General features: G+C 44.6%; 7 non-coding genes across 7 annotated transcripts; all 7 read left to right on the forward strand.

Annotated features, from left to right (window-relative positions):
• Positions 1–500: 500 nt before the first annotated feature.
• Positions 501–572, forward strand: TRNAQ-UUG (transfer RNA glutamine (anticodon UUG)). The gene has a single exon. It is a non-coding gene; the product is annotated as a tRNA-Gln (tRNA).
• A 1,089-nt stretch (positions 573–1,661) lies between these two features.
• TRNAQ-CUG (transfer RNA glutamine (anticodon CUG)) lies at positions 1,662–1,733 on the forward strand. Its single transcript has one exon. It is a non-coding gene; the product is annotated as a tRNA-Gln (tRNA).
• A 1,089-nt stretch (positions 1,734–2,822) lies between these two features.
• Positions 2,823–2,894, forward strand: TRNAQ-UUG (transfer RNA glutamine (anticodon UUG)). The gene has a single exon. It is a non-coding gene; the product is annotated as a tRNA-Gln (tRNA).
• A 1,090-nt stretch (positions 2,895–3,984) lies between these two features.
• TRNAQ-UUG (transfer RNA glutamine (anticodon UUG)) lies at positions 3,985–4,056 on the forward strand. Its single transcript has one exon. It is a non-coding gene; the product is annotated as a tRNA-Gln (tRNA).
• A 1,090-nt stretch (positions 4,057–5,146) lies between these two features.
• Positions 5,147–5,218, forward strand: TRNAQ-UUG (transfer RNA glutamine (anticodon UUG)). Its single transcript has one exon. It is a non-coding gene; the product is annotated as a tRNA-Gln (tRNA).
• Positions 5,219–15,721: 10,503 nt separating this feature from the next.
• TRNAQ-CUG (transfer RNA glutamine (anticodon CUG)) lies at positions 15,722–15,793 on the forward strand. The gene has a single exon. It is a non-coding gene; the product is annotated as a tRNA-Gln (tRNA).
• Positions 15,794–16,882: 1,089 nt separating this feature from the next.
• Positions 16,883–16,954, forward strand: TRNAQ-CUG (transfer RNA glutamine (anticodon CUG)). Its single transcript has one exon. It is a non-coding gene; the product is annotated as a tRNA-Gln (tRNA).
• The last annotated feature ends 678 nt before the right edge of the window (positions 16,955–17,632 follow it).

Here is a 17,632-nt window from a genome sequence, read left to right on the forward strand (position 1 = left end):
ACAGACTTCAAAGATAAAATAGTTTGATGCTTTTGGTGTAGGGTTTGCTTTGAGATTGTCGTTACCCGCCTCACTTGGACCGGATGAACGAAGAGCACCCGTTGGTTAAGAAAACATGAAAATTGTGATCACGTAAATTCACGTAGACATTATTCACCTATTGTGATTAGAGGAATAAGACATATCAAGATGTGAGAGAGTTGGAAAGCATGATAATAGTATGTATAAAAGAATGTGGTGTTAAAAGGTGTAAAAAACTGGAAGTCATTTTGAGTTCTTGGCCAGTGAACAAAACAAAGTTAAAATTCAAGTTACTTTTGACTTTTTTCTGTTGGTAAAATGCAGAGCAAAGCTAAAGATGATCATCAGCATCTATAAAACTATAATGCCACCCTTTTTTCTATTTATGTTGGAGGAGGGTATTTGTGATGTCATAGTTATCACTCGCACTCTTCACACCAGTGTTCGGAGCCAATGAAAAAAACCAAGTCACCACCAGTGGTTCCATGGTGTAATGGTTAGCACTCTGGACTTTGAATCCAGCGATCCGAGTTCAAATCTCGGTGGAACCTTTCCTATAGATAGCATTAATCTTAAGAAGCTAATATGTCAATTGGTCTGCGTGAAAAATAGTTCATGTCAAACATTTTAGAAGTCCCTAAATCATAATGTTCTTCCATAAAAACATGAGCAACAGTCAGCCAAATTTGCAAATTTGTCTTCATTTCCCATTTTTACATCTAAAAAAACAAGGAAACAATTTAAGTGTCAAAAGTTAAACTTAATACATTCAGAAATATAATCACTTGCTTCTTTAGGGAAACTGTAATTCTTCATCCTATGATATAGAAACATTGATTAATATATTTTTTCATAAGATTGCTCGCAATTTAAAAAGCTGAATGAACAATACCCCAAGCATGTCTTCTTCTGTAGTTCTGTACATTGCAAACCAATAGCAGATTCCTTAAGTTTTACTTTCCTTGGATATAGAATCAAAAGTGTCAAATAAACGTCTGATTTGTTTAAAGAGAATGTAAAAGCTAGTTTAGTGGTAAGATATGAGTCTTGAGCCTGATTCCTCCAAATGCTAGGTTATCTTTTACAAGAGGCATTTCTGCTATATGGGCTCAAATGTCCAAGGCTTTTAAAATGCTTGTCACAGACTTCAAAGATAAAATAGTTTGATGCTTTTGGTGTAGGGTTTGCTTTGAGATTGTCGTTACCCGCCTCACTTGGACCGGATGAACGAAGAGCACCCGTTGGTTGAGAAAACATGAAAATTGTGATCACGTAAATTCACGTAGACATTATTCACCTATTGTGATTAGAGGAATAAGACATATCAAGATGTGAGAGAGTTGGAAAGCATGATAATAGTATGTATAAAAGAATGTGGTGTTAAAAGGTGTAAAAAACTGGAAGTCATTTTGAGTTCTTGGCCAGTGAACAAAACAAAGTTAAAATTCAAGTTACTTTTGACTTTTTTCTGTTGGTAAAATGCAGAGCAAAGCTAAAGATGATCATCAGCATCTATAAAACTATAATGCCACCCTTTTTTCTATTTATGTTGGAGGAGGGTATTTGTGATGTCATAGTTATCACTCGCACTCTTCACACCAGTGTTCGGAGCCAATGAAAAAAACCAAGCCACCACCAGTGGTTCCATGGTGTAATGGTTAGCACTCTGAACTCTGAATCCAGCGATCCGAGTTCAAATCTCGGTGGAACCTTTCCTATAGATAGCATTAATCTTAAGAAGCTAATATGTCAATTGGTCTGCGTGAAAAATAGTTCATGTCAAACATTTTAGAAGTCCCTAAATCATAATGTTCTTCCATAAAAGCATGAGCAACAGTCAGCCAAATTTGCAAATTTGTCTTCATTTCCCATTTTTACATCTAAAAAAACAAGGAAACAATTTAAGTGTCAAAAGTTAAACTTAATACATTCAGAAATATAATCACTTGCTTCTTTAGGGAAACTGTAATTCTTCATCCTATGATATAGAAACATTGATTGATATATTTTTTCATAAGATTGCTCGCAATTTAAAAAGCCGAATGAACAATACCCCAAGCATGTCTTCTTCTGTAGTTCTGTACATTGCAAACCAATAGCAGATTCCTTAAGTTTTACTTTCCTTGGATATAGAATCAAAAGTGTCAAATAAACGTCTGATTTGTTTAAAGAGAATGTAAAAGCTAGTTTAGTGGTAAGATATGAGTCTTGAGCCTGATTCCTCCAAATGCTAGGTTATCTTTTACAAGAGGCATTTCTGCTATATGGGCTCAAATGTCCAAGGCTTTTAAAATGCTTGTCACAGACTTCAAAGATAAAATAGTTTGATGCTTTTGGTGTAGGGTTTGCTTTGAGATTGTCGTTACCCGCCTCACTTGGACCGGATGAACGAAGAGCACCCGTTGGTTAAGAAAACATGAAAATTGTGATCACGTAAATTCACGTAGACATTATTCACCTATTGTGATTAGAGGAATAAGACATATCAAGATGTGAGAGAGTTGGAAAGCATGATAATAGTATGTATAAAAGAATGTGGTGTTAAAAGGTGTAAAAAACTGGAAGTCATTTTGAGTTCTTGGCCAGTGAACAAAACAAAGTTAAAATTCAAGTTACTTTTGACTTTTTTCTGTTGGTAAAATGCAGAGCAAAGCTAAAGATGATCATCAGCATCTATAAAACTATAATGCCACCCTTTTTTCTATTTATGTTGGAGGAGGGTATTTGTGATGTCATAGTTATCACTCGCACTCTTCACACCAGTGTTCGGAGCCAATGAAAAAAATCCAGTCACCACCAGTGGTTCCATGGTGTAATGGTTAGCACTCTGGACTTTGAATCCAGCGATCCGAGTTCAAATCTCGGTGGAACCTTTCCTTTAGATAGCATTATTCTTAAGAAGCTAATATGTCAATTGGTCTGCGTGAAAAATAGTTCATGTCAAACATTTTAGAAGTCCCTAAATCATAATGTTCTTCCATAAAAGCATGAGCAACAGTCAGCCAAATTTGCAAATTTGTCTTCATTTCCCATTTTTACATCTAAAAAAACAAGGAAACAATTTAAGTGTCAAAAGTTAAACTTAATACATTCAGAAATATAATCACTTGCTCCTTTAGGGAAACTGTAATTCTTCATCCTATGATATAGAAACATTGATTGATATATTTTTTCATAAGATTGCTCGCAATTTAAAAAGCCGAATGAACAATACCCCAAGCATGTCTTCTTCTGTAGTTCTGTATATTGCAAACCAATAGCAGATTCCTTAAGTTTTACTTTCCTTGGATATAGAATCAAAAGTGTCAAATAAACGTCTGATTTGTTTAAAGAGAATGTAAAAGCTAGTTTAGTGGTAAGATATGAGTCTTGAGCCTGATTCCTCCAAATGCTAGGTTATCTTTTACAAGAGGCATTTCTGCTATATGGGCTCAAATGTCCAAGGCTTTTAAAATGCTTGTCACAGACTTCAAAGATAAAATTGTTTGATGCTTTTGGTGTAGGGTTTGCTTTGAGATTGTCGTTACCCGCCTCACTTGGACCGGATGAACGAAGAGCACCCGTTGGTTGAGAAAACATAAAAATTGTGATCACGTGAATTCACGTAGACATTATTCACCTATTGTGATTAGAGGAATAAGACATATCAAGATGTGAGAGAGTTGGAAAGCATGATAATAGTATTTATAAAAGAATGTGGTGTTAAAAGGTGTAAAAAACTGGAAGTCATTTTGAGTTCTTGGCCAGTGAACAAAACAAAGTTAAAATTCAAGTTACTTTTGACTTTTTTCTGTTGGTAAAATGCAGAGCAAAGCTAAAGATGATCATCAGCATCTATAAAACTATAATACCACCCTTTTTTTCTATTTATGTTGGAGGAGGGTATTTGTGATGTCATAGTTATCACTCGCTCTCTTCACACCAGTGTTTGGAGCCAATGAAAAAAACCAAGTCACCACCAGTGGTTCCATGGTGTAATGGTTAGCACTCTGGACTTTGAATCCAGCGATCCGAGTTCAAATCTCGGTGGAACCTTTCCTTTAGATAGCATTATTCTTAAGAAGCTAATATGTCAATTGGTCTGCGTGAAAAATAGTTAATGTCAAACATTTTAGAAGTCCCTAAATCATAATGTTCTTCCATAAAAGCATGAGCAACAGTCAGCCAAATTTGCAAATTTGTCTTCATTTCCCATTTTTACATCTAAAAAAACAAGGAAACAATTTAAGTGTCAAAAGTTAAACTTAATACATTCAGAAATATAATCACTTGCTTCTTTAGGGAAACTGTAATTCTTCATCCTATGATATAGAAACATTGATTGATATATTTTTTCATAAGATTGCTCGCAATTTAAAAAGCCGAATGAACAATACCCCAAGCATGTCTTCTTCTGTAGTTCTGTATATTGCAAACCAATAGCAGATTCCTTAAGTTTTACTTTCCTTGGATATAGAATCAAAAGTGTCAAATAAACGTCTGATTTGTTTAAAGAGAATGTAAAAGCTAGTTTAGTGGTAAGATATGAGTCTTGAGCCTGATTCCTCCAAATGCTAGGTTATCTTTTACAAGAGGCATTTCTGCTATATGGGCTCAAATGTCCAAGGCTTTTAAAATGCTTGTCACAGACTTCAAAGATAAAATTGTTTGATGCTTTTGGTGTAGGGTTTGCTTTGAGATTGTCGTTACCCGCCTCACTTGGACCGGATGAACGAAGAGCACCTGTTGGTTGAGAAAACATGAAAATTGTGATCACGTGAATTCACGTAGACATTATTCACCTATTGTGATTAGAGGAATAAGACATATCAAGATGTGAGAGAGTTGGAAAGCATGATAATAGTATGTATAAAAGAATGTGGTGTTAAAAGGTGTAAAAAACTGGAAGTCATTTTGAGTTCTTGGCCAGTGAACAAAACAAAGTTAAAATTCAAGTTACTTTTGACTTTTTTCTGTTGGTAAAATGCAGAGCAAAGCTAAAGATGATCATCAGCATCTATAAAACTATAATGCCACCCTTTTTTTCTATTTATGTTGGAGGAGGGTATTTGTGATGTCATAGTTATCACTCGCACTCTTCACACCAGTGTTCGGAGCCAATGAAAAAAACCAAGTCACCACCAGTGGTTCCATGGTGTAATGGTTAGCACTCTGGACTTTGAATCCAGCGATCCGAGTTCAAATCTCGGTGGAACCTTTCCTTTAGATAGCATTAATCTTAAGAAGCTAATATGTCAATTGGTCTGCGTGAAAAATAGTTCATGTCAAACATTTTAGAAGTCCCTAAATCATAATGTTCTTTTATAAAAGCATGAGCAACAGTCAGCCAAATTTGCAAATTTGTCTTCATTTCCCATTTTAACATCTAAAAAAACAAGGAAACAATTTAAGTGTCAAAAGTTAAACTTAGGGGCGTGGCTTGGCGCCGAACAAGAATGGCGGCATAATCCCCGCGCTCTGAGCCCTGCCGATACCAGCCGCTCACATCAGCACAAACAGAGACCTAATGGGCCGCACAAAACGAGGCACCATGACCCCCACCACACCGAGGACGCAAGGTGAGGGTCCGTCCTCCTCCATCCGCAATTACCTGCACACGCCGGGGATCCTCGCCTCACACCACGAGGCATCCAACATGGCGCCCTCCTCACCGGGCTCCACTGTCTCTGAAGACAGCCTGCTCACTGCCGCCGGCTCCCGAGATCAGGGGACTCCCACGCCAGACTGGTATGCCCTATTCTCCTCCCTGCCAAAAAAAGAGGACCTCCAATCCGCAGTGCAGGAGGTTAAAGCATCCCTGAGAACAGAAATTGCTTCCCTGACACCTCTCTGCAAGATTTGGAGGGAAGAGTGACAGCACTGGAAAATGCTGGCCCCACAGTGCAGGTACACCACCCCAACCCCACTTATGACAGGCAGCTCACTGACCTGCGGCTCCATGTAGAAGATCTAGATAATAGGAGCCGTAGGAACAATATTAGAATCAGAGGGCTCCGCAAACCCATAGGCCCAGAACACCTAAGGGAGACATTGATCCCACTGTTTAACCTCATACTGCACAGACCCCCAGAAGCACGTCTATACATTGATAGGGCGCACCGTGCCCTCCGCCCAAAGCCACCTCCATCTGCCCCGCCGCGAGATGTAATTTGCTACATACAAGACACTCAGCTAAAGGAAGATATCATGAAGGAAGCAAGGGCGGAAAGGTCTTGGTGGTACAAGGGCCAAACGGTGGAGCTGTACAACGACCTCTCCCACCTCACCCTACAAACCCGCAGAGCCCTCCGCCCGATCACCACGCTGCTCCAGGACCACCAGATAAGATACCGATGGCACTTCCCGTTTGCGCTCACGGCACGCAAGGACAACACGGAAGCCACAATCCGGCTCCCAGCGGACGTTCCCATTTTCCTGGACACCTTGGGACTGCCGGCCACCACGGTATGGGACTGGACTGACTGCCCCCTCAATGAAAGCTACCTGGGCAGACCGGTGGCCCGCACGTTGGAAGCGGAAGGGCCGGTCGGGGATACAATACCACCCCACCAGGGCGCCCATGAAGAGTAATACACGGAGCCCCAGTGGCGGGTGCACCAGTTGAGAAACACAAGAACTGCTCCGCGAACCATACAACGCACCTTACCCCTTGGACATGGACATACAAGGACAGCCACGACCTACACGGAACAGGACAAGGCTACGCCGAACCTACCACGGACCATCTCCTAACCTTCCCCTTCCTCTGTTCACATGGCAGCCCCGACAGCGAGAAGGCCACCTGTGCTTATACTACGGCCTCCTTACACTAAGCAGAGACTCTGGATGTCTAGCAATTGGGACTATGGGGTCCTTACCCCGCTCTGGGGTTTTTTTTTTTTTCTCTCTCTCCTTCCCCCTACCAGCCAGAAGCCGGAGCTGAAGGGGCTCTTCATGGGACTTGTAGAACTGCCGCAAAGCAACGCAGACCCACATGGACGTGGTATCGTATCACTGCAATGCTCTGTAGACTATTCTCCCTGCACTGGGGGGGTGGGGGGGGGGGGCTGAGGAACGTAATGCCGGACAGGGAAGGCTGACTGCAGCCCCACCAATCACGGAGACCCGCACACCGGGACCACTGACAGGCACTCACACCACACCGCCAGACGGAGTTCACAAAGACCATGACAACATCCCCACGACTCTAGGACGACTCCGACCCTCTGACACCTAGACTACCGACAGACAAACTCCCCCCCGCAGGGGTCCCCACGACACTCAACGGACTGGACATAAAAGCACTCAAAGCCAACGGACGGATCTCCCTGACCTAACCCTGACCCCGTACCCACGGGCTCACCCCCCGAGCTGCCGGCAGTCCTCAGAGGGGGACACCAGGAGCCCGAACCCACTTGCCTCCATAGCCTCTCCCCCCGACCCTTCCCCACAACCCCGACCCACTACTGATCCCAGCCCAACGAGACCTCGCTACGGGAAGGGGACGTACGACAACGGGGCCACGACCGGTGCCCACCGCCAAAGGTCTCTGCCACGAACAGCCTGTAAGGTCGAGACCTAGATACAGGGTTAATGGTTAAGAAAGGTTAAAGTTAATACGGACCATTACCTCCAACTGCTTAAACTGACAATGCCTAGATAATAGGTAACTGATTGTACATAGTTCAAGATGTCACGGTTTGCAGAACCGAAAGTTTACCATAATATGCCTAGCTAAGAGGTTAGTAGCCATTATATGTAACGGTTGCCATGGATCACTAGTGCTAACGGCTTTTACCGACGAAGCCTAGACAAACGATAGCCGATTGCCAAACGATACAGCAGACACAGGCCTGCTCGACCAATCGCCCTCAGTGCTGAGGCCTAGATAACTGGTCACTAATTGCTAATTGCTAAGTTTCCGCAGACATCTACCGCTCACCAATTAGACTGACAAAGCCTAGACTCATGGCAACCGACTACTACAGACTCAGGCTGAAAAGGGTTTGCACAACTAAACGTCCAACCCACCTGCCCCCATAACCTCTCCCCCCGACCCTTCCCCACAACCCCGACCCACTACTGATCCCAGCCCAACGAGACCTCGCTACGGGAAGAGGATGTACGACAACGGGGCCAAGACTGGTGCCCACCGCCACGGGTCTCAGCCACGAACAGCTTGTAAGGTCGAGACCTAGATACAGGGTTAATGGTTAAGAAATGTTAAAGTTAATACGGATCATTACCTCCAACTGTTTAAACTGACAATGCCTAGATAATAGGTAACTGATTGTATATAGCTCAAGATGCCACGGTTTGCAGAACCGAAAGTTTACTATAATATGTCTAGCTAAGAGGTTATTAGCCACTATATGTAACGGTTGCCATGGATCACTAGTGCTAACGGCTTCTACCGACGAAGCCTAGACAAACAATAGCTGATTGCCAAACGATACAGCAGACACAGGCCTGCTAGACCAAACGCCCTCAGTGCTGAGGCCTAGAAAACTGGTCACTAATTGCTAAGTGCTAAGTTTCCGCGGACATCTACCGCTCATCAATTAGACTGACAAAGCCTAGACTCATGGCAACCGACTACTACAGACTCAGGCTGAAAAGGATTTGCACAACTAAACGTCCAACCCACGACGCCTGGATAAATGGCTACTAACTGCCAAATGTTAAGGTCAACATGGACCTTTCTCGCTAAATGTCTATACCGACACTGCCTGGATAAAGGGGTTTCACTATCCATTGTTAAGGCTGCATGCGACCGTTGTTACATAAATTGTACTCTTACTGGCTATTTAAGGCCTCTGTATTACTTGCACTCACCCTGACGGCAGGGCTCGGACACCTCCAACACTTGTTCGAATCAACCACCCACGGACTTTGCCAGAGAGCAGAGACTCACCACCCACACCCCCACGGGTTACTGCCCTCCCACAGGACGAGCTCACCGGACTCGCAATCCCTACGTGAGACCCGCCCTAGAGGCAGACCACCCCTTTTTACCGTCTCTACCGACCCCTCTACTGACACAAAGGGGGAATACAGGCAACAGGAGACACTTCCAGACCAGCCCAAATCCACCCTACACCTCCCACGCGCACATCGCGCACCCCCCCACACGACCTCAACCAACTCAGCCACAGCATCCATAGCCACAGAGCGACACAGATAAAAGGAAACACCTAGGTAACCCACACGAAACTCCAACCAACCCACGTGTACTGGACACCCCAACCACCATCCCTAACCCCTCTCCCGACCAAGGGAGAAACAAACCACACCAGACAGCTGACATTAACACCCTTACGCTACACAGCACACGCACTAAACGCACGCCGCACCCCCGCACCAACACTACGCTCCCCCGCGTGCCCCCGGCGGGGGCCACTAGAGGGGACCCGCCGGGCGTGCGCGGGAGACCCCACTCAGCACACACACTCCCACCCTCCCCCCCTTCCAAGACCGCGGGGCGTTGGGCCGGCCCGCGCGCCCGTTTGCGCAGACATGACCCCCCCTCAGATACACCCTTCCTGCAGGCATCAAAGGACACTACAACCGGGCCTCAGAATCTACACGATCAACGCCAAGGGGCTCAACTCCCCACAGAAACGAGCAAGAGCCCTGAGAGAACTGAAATCCCTGCACATCTCCACCGCGTTCTTCCAGGAAACGCACTTTCAGACGACAAAACATCCCAAATTCACAAATAAACACTACCCGCTGAGCTTCCATGCCACCAACCCGGACTCCAAGACCAAGGGGGTCACAATACTCTTTGCGGCAGACACACCGTTCCGCAAAGAAGAGGAGCTTGCGGACCCAGGAGGCAGATTCCTCTTCCTGAAGGGTACTATACACACCACGCGATTCACGTTCGCCAACCTATACCTCCCAAACAAGGGACAAAAACCCTTCCTGGCGAAAACCCTCGCACTACTAGACTCCTTCAGTGAGGGCAAACTAATCCTTGGAGGAGACTTCAATGCGCCGCTAGAACCTAAACTGGACACCTCCACAGGCCACACAATCCTCCCGGGCCATGTCCTCAGAGGCATGAAAGCCAACCTCCACGAACACCAGCTGTCAGATTGCTGGCGGATCCTACACCACCTAGAGAAGGACTACACCTTCTTCTCCCCCCCCCCACAATTCCTATTCGCGAATTGACTACCTGTTCCTCCAACACCGCCATCTGGACGACCTCCTTACAGCAACGATAACCCCCATGACCTGGTCGGACCATGCCCCGGTCATCATCACACTCACCTCACCAACCCCATTCCAGAAACACTGGAACTGGAGACTTAACGAATCGCTGCTAGATGACCCCCTAATTCGCCAAGACGTGAAAACACACCTAGAACAATTCTTCCAAACAAACAGCGAGCAGGATTCCCCCCCGGAAAAGATATGGGAAGCACACAAATGCGTGATCAGGGGCGTCCTGATCAGACATGGCGCGCAGCGCAAGCGACTACGCACCCAAGAAACTGCCGAACTTGCACGAGCGGTAGCAGAACTGGAGAAACAACATAAGTCCACCATGGCAGACGACATATACACACAACTAGTCAATGCCAGGGCAAAGCTCAACTCCCACCTGTCCCAGAAGATCGCATTTCAATTCAGGCAAACGCAGAAGACTTTTTACGAATATGGTAACAAAAGCGGAAAAACTGCTAGCGAGAGCACTGAGGAAAACCAGACAAAAAAGCTTCATATCTGAGATCACACATAATGGCACTACACATAACACACCGAAAACAATAGCGGAAGGATTCCGCACCTACTACGAAGCGCTTTACAATCTCCGCAATCAGGAAGGCACCGGGGAGGGGTCTGACGCCTCCAAAACCCACATACGAAATGAGTACCTTACCAAATACCTTACCAGCACACTGGACACAGACACGGCCGACGCCATGGAGGAGCCGATCACAGCGGAAGAAATATCACGGGCCCTAAAAATGGCCAAGAATGGGAAAAGCCCAGGCCCAGACGGCTTCACAATCAAATACTACAGAACATACCACGACTCCTTGATCCCGCACCTACTCAACATGCTCAATGCACTCAGACAAGGGGGGTCCCTCGACCACCACACCCTGAGAGCGCACATCGTGGTACTGCCCAAAGAAGGCAAGGACCCCACGACTTGCCCGAGCTATAGGCCAATCTCCCTGTTGAACGCCGACCTGAAATTATTCGCAAAGGTTCTGGCACTCCGACTCCAACCGACCCTACCACAACTAATCCACCCAGATCAGGTAGGGTTTATCAGCAACAGAGAAGCCAGAGATAATACCACCAAAGTAATTAACCTGATACAGGCGGCCAAGAGCGAACAGACGCCCGCACTACTGATCTCCACGGACGCGGAGAAGGCGTTTGACAGGGTAGATTGGACCTTCCTCTTCGCAACACTACGACACCTAGGATTGGGACCGAACATGAGGAGATGGATTGAAGCCCTATACAATGGACCGACTGCACAAGTCTACGTGAACAGCACATTATCTACACCATTTCAAATACACAATGGCACCCGGCAGGGCTGCCCCCTCTCGCCCCTCCTGTTCGTGTTAAGCCTAGAACCCTTCCTCAACGCGATCCGCACCAACCCAGATATCGGGGGCATAAAAGGCAAATGGGGGGAAAGCAAAATTTCAGCCTACGCCGATGATCTGCTGTTCACGATCCGAGAACCGCACATGGCACTCCCAGCTATCATGCTAGAATTCGAAACGTACGGCTCATTATCCAACCTCCGCATCAACTACTCCAAGTCCGAGATCCTACACCTGGGATGCGACCGCACCCTGATCACGACCCTCAAAACACGATTCCAGCTCCATTGGCGTAAGGACGAACTCAAATACTTAGGCGTATGGCTCACGGCGGACCCAACCCACCTGTTCAGACACAACTACCCTCCCCTCCTGGAACGCGTACTCAAAGACCTAGCAGAATGGGACGTACCACACATCACCTGGCTTGGCAGAGTAAACGTTCTTAAAATGAACGTCCTTCCACGCTTCCTATATGTGCTCCAAACGCTCCCGATACATATCCCGCAATCTTTCCTGACCCAAGTTCGCACAGCCTTCACGAAATACGTATGGAGGAATCGACCGGCCAGGATAAAATACGACATTCTTACAAAAGCCAAACCGCAGGGCGGACTGGGACTCCCGGACCTGGCCAAGTACCACCAGACGACCCACCTACAGCGTATAGTTGAATGGACCCAGGGGACTAGAGACAAACTCTGGATAGCCATGGAAGCTAGCTTCTCAACGGACCCGCTGAGCTCGCTCCCATGGCAACCCCCAGGCCAGACGAGCAGGTACAACATCAGACACCCCACAATAGCGGCCACACTGAAGGTGTGGAGAAGGATAGCAGGGAACTCGGACCTCGCACCAGCTATCTCCCCCCTATACCACCTCTCGGGCACAACACAATTCCACATGCTCAACAACCCCCGGACCTTGACTAACTTGGGCCTGCCCTCCCCGTGCAGGCTACACCATGTCCTAGTGAACGGAACCATCCCTCCGTTAACGGAAAGGCCCACACCCAACCCGCCTGATCATATGACCAAATTCCGATACCTCCAACTGGTGAGCGCACTGAAGCGAACCCCCAACCTACTCTCGGCAGCTAGACCCCTGACCACGTTTGAGACCATCTGCACGCAAGACACACCCACGCCGCATGCAATATCACTCCTGTACCGGCTACTGACCACACCGCAGGGAGGCACCCGACCTCCCTACTTTACCAGATACTGGGAAAGAGATCTTGGGCATCCGCTGACCCAAGACCAATGGACCACAGCATTCACGATGACACACAAAACCTCCATAAGCACTAGATTCCAAGAATCGGGATATAAAATGATATCGCACTGGTATAAAACACCGGAGAAACTCGCCTCTATGTATGACACGAGCGCACCGGAATGTTGGCGATGCGGAACTGAACTGGGCACACTCTACCACATCTGGTGGACATGCCCGCGGATCAAACCTTTCTGGCATGATATCCATCAGGTAGTTCTGACGCTCACAGACAACGCCGTAGATCTCACACCAGAACACTACCTACTACATCTGACACCTCTACAGCCCCCTGCCTACAAAAAAACGATCACCCCATATCTGGTAAACGCAGCACGCAGCCTGATCCCAACATTCTGGAAGAAAACCACGACACCAACCCTGACGGACTGGATAACAAGGGTAGAAGCCATAAGGACCATAGAGGAAATGATCGTGACGGCGAAAGGAAGACCCCAGACATACCTGACGACGTGGTTCCACTGGCTACAATGGCTCACCACTAGACAAAACCCGGGACCACGCCCACGATGGATGAACAACGAAGGGTGAGGGCCCACGGACCCCGGGACACACACACCCGGAGACAGGGCACATGAGGACCGAGGCGGCGATACCCGAAGACCTGCAACGAGACCACACAGCACCGGCTGCGCAGAGGGGGGGCCTGGGCGCTGGCGGGACGCGGGGGCTCGGGCGCCCCGAGGAGAACCCACCCCTAAGCCCTACCCCCTCAGGAACATGACATACCCTCCCACGAAACACAAAGACAGAACAAACACAGACACGCCACCACTGACCCAAGCGGTACCACATGACACACCAGACCTCCCCCTACTGTCCTACCCTCCATTAGACACAAGCGACAGCACCACACCCAAGTAGAGAGATGGAGGGAGGACACCCAAGGAACCACCCCGACCCAACTAGTACGACACGCAGTTAACCCGACGGACCCCAATCCGGAGACGGCCCCGAATAACAACACAAGGACCCCACGACACGGGTTCTGACCACAGACACCACAGACACCCCCACGAGGCAACCACTAGAGACATACCGCTTTACACCTTTACGAAACACGACCTAGGTACATAATATAGCACTCTATCATCGGTTCTTCGACTCCCTCTGGAACGCACGCAGCACCGATCACTATGCAATATACCATAAAACAATATTACCATAGCGACGACACCCCATGAGCCCACACACACCCAAAATACTTGAGAAAGATACAATACCAAATGATACGAAATGTCGACCTCAAAACTCACAGGGATAATTCGTTATAAGCCTCTGCGTAGGCTCAGATTGCAAAACTACAGATGTACCAAAAACGCATCTCAAACCATCTATCAACCCTACCACACTACCCCTGCGTGGGTAAACTGTTCTTTAACAAATGTTAAGCAATGATCTCCATTAGTGAGGCCGCAACCACTACGAAATACATAATAAGTCTCCTCTTGTTTGATTGATTGATGCTTTATGCCTCTACGTAGGCACCGATGCACCGTTTTTGCAAACCTGTTACATGTCCTCTAACACTTACCAAGTTCTTATATACTACAATAGTGAACATGTCACACGTTAATATCCGCTCTCCTTAGTTTAACGTACAACTGTTTTACGTATAAATGTCACACTAGTTTAGTTTGGCTATTTGTCCAATCTGGAAGGTTAATCTATTGTAAAACTTATAAAACTGTGCTCACATTAAGCTACAGTATTAATAATTACAGTTATGAGACCTTTTCTTCGACAGCGTTACTGTCAACCTACTCAATGTGTCTAAAATGCGTTAACTGCCATCTTATTATCGGACATAACTTGACTCTGCTTGTTTACTACTTTCAAACAATGTGTGTTTATTTGATGCCTACCCGTTTGACATTCTCATGTCCACAACAAAAAACATGTTTGTAAAATGTCCATGCCTGTCTAATAAAAACCGTTGGAATGAAAAAAAAAAAAAAAGTTAAACTTAATACATTCAGAAATATAATCACTTGCTTCTTTAGGGAAACTGTAATTCTTCATCCTATGATATAGAAACATTGATTGATATATTTTTTCATAAGATTGCTCGCAATTTAAAAAGCCGAATGAACAATACCCCAAGCATGTCTTCTTCTGTAGTTCTGTACATTGCAAACCAATAGCAGATTCCTTAAGTTTTACTTTCCTTGGATATAGAATCAAAAGTGTCAAATAAACGTCTGATTTGTTTAAAGAGAATGTAAAAGCTAGTTTAGTGGTAAGATATGAGTCTTGAGCCTGATTCCTCCAAATGCTAGGTTATCTTTTACAAGAGGCATTTCTGCTATATGGGCTCAAATGTCCAAGGCTTTTAAAATGCTTGTCACAGACTTCAAAGATAAAATTGTTTGATGCTTTTGGTGTAGGGTTTGCTTTGAGATTGTCGTTACCCGCCTCACTTGGACCGGATGAACGAAGAGCACCAGTTGGTTGAGAAAACATGAAAATTGTGATCACGTGAATTCACGTAGACATTATTCACCTATTGTGATTAGAGGAATAAGACATATCAAGATGTGAGAGAGTTGGAAAGCATGATAATAGTATGTATAAAAGAATGTGGTGTTAAAAGGTGTAAAAAACTGGAAGTCATTTTGAGTTCTTGGCCAGTGAACAAAACAAAGTTAAAATTCAAGTTACTTTTGACTTTTTTCTGTTGGTAAAATGCAGAGCAAAGCTAAAGATGATCATCAGCATCTATAAAACTATAATGCCACCCTTTTTTCTATTTATGTTGGAGGAGGGTATTTGTAATGTCATAGTGATCACTCGCACTCTTCACACCAGTGTTCGGAGCCAATGAAAAAAATCAAGCCACCACCAGTGGTTCCATGGTGTAATGGTTAGCACTCTGGACTCTGAATCCAGCGATCCGAGTTCAAATCTCGGTGGAACCTTTCCTTTAGATAGCATTAATCTTAAGAAGCTAATATGTCAATTGGTCTGCGTGAAAAATAGTTCATGTCAAACATTTTAGAAGTCCCTATATCATAATGTTCTTCCATAAAAGCATGAGCAACAGTCAGCCAAATTTGCAAATTTGTCTTCATTTCCCATTTTTACATCTAAAAAAACAAGGAAACAATTTAAGTGTCAAAAGCTAAACTTAATACATTCAGAAATATAATCACTTGCTTCTTTAGGGAAACTGTAATTCTTCATCCTATGATATAGAAACATTGATTGATATATTTTTTCATAAGATTGCTCGCAATTTAAAAAGCCGAATGAACAATACCCCAAGCATGTCTTCTTCTGTAGTTCTGTACATTGCAAACCAATAGCAGATTCCTTAAGTTTTACTTTCCTTGGATATAGAATCAAAAGTGTCAAATAAACGTCTGATTTGTTTAAAGAGAATGTAAAAGCTAGTTTAGTGGTAAGATATGAGTCTTGAGCCTATTTCCTCCAAATGCTAGGTTATCTTTTACAAGAGGCATTTCTGCTATATGGGCTCAAATGTCCAAGGCTTTTAAAATGCTTGTCACAGACTTCAAAGATAAAATTGTTTGATGCTTTTGGTGTAGGGTTTGCTTTGAGATTGTCGTTACCCGCCTCACTTGGACCGGATGAACGAAGAGCACCCGTTGGTTGAGAAAACATGAAAATTGTGATCACGTGAATTCACGTAGACATTATTCACCTATTGTGATTAGAGGAATAAGACATATCAAGATGTAAGAGAGTTGGAAAGCATGATAATAGTATGTATCAAAGAATGTGGTGTTAAAAGGTGTAAAAAACTGGAAGTCATTTTGAGTTCTTGGCCAGTGAACAAAACAAAGTTAAAATTCAAGTTACTTTTGACTTTTTTCTGTTGGTAAAATGCAGAGCAAAGCTAAAGATGATCATCAGCATCTATAAAACTATAATGCCACCCTTTTTTCTATTTATGTTGGAGGAGGGTATTTGTAATGTCATAGTGATCACTCGCACTCTTCACACCAGTGTTCGGAGCCAATGAAAAAAATCAAGCCACCGCCAGTGGTTCCATGGTGTAATGGTTAGCACTCTGGACTCTGAATCCAGCAATCCGAGTTCAAATCTTGGTGGAACCTTTCCTTTAGATAGAATTAATCTTAAGAAACTAATATGTCAATTGGTCTGCGTGAAAAATAGTTAATGTCAAACATTTTAGAAGTCCCTATATCATAATGTTCTTCCATAAAAGCATGAGCAACAGTCAGCCAAATTTGCAAATTTGTCTTCATTTCCCATTTTTACATCTAAAAAAACAAGGAAACAATTTAAGTGTCAAAAGTTAAACTTAATACATTCAGAAATATAATCACTTGCTTCTTTAGGGAAACTGTAATTCTTCATCCTATGATATAGAAACATTGATTGATATATTTTTTCATAAGATTGCTCGCAATTTAAAAAGCCGAATGAACAATACCCCAAGCATGTCTTCTTCTGTAGTTCTGTACATTGCAAACCAATAGCAGATTCCTTAAGTTTTACTTTCCTTGGATATAGAATCAAAAGTGTCAAATAAACGTCTGATTTGTTTAAAGAGAATGTAAAAGCTAGTTTAGTGGTAAGATATGAGTCTTGAGCCTGATTCCTCCAAATGCTAGGTTATCTTTTACAAGAGGCATTTCTGCTATATGGGGTCAAATGTCCAAGGCTTTTAAAATGCTTGTCACAGACTTCAAAGATAAAATTGTTTGATGCTTTTGGTGTAGGGTTTGCTTTGAGATTGTCGTTACCCGCCTCACTTGGACCGGATGAAC

The sequence above is a fragment of the Pelobates fuscus genome, chromosome 12 (genome assembly GCF_036172605.1).
Source record: "Pelobates fuscus isolate aPelFus1 chromosome 12, aPelFus1.pri, whole genome shotgun sequence".
Lineage (NCBI taxonomy): Eukaryota > Metazoa > Chordata > Amphibia > Anura > Pelobatidae > Pelobates > Pelobates fuscus.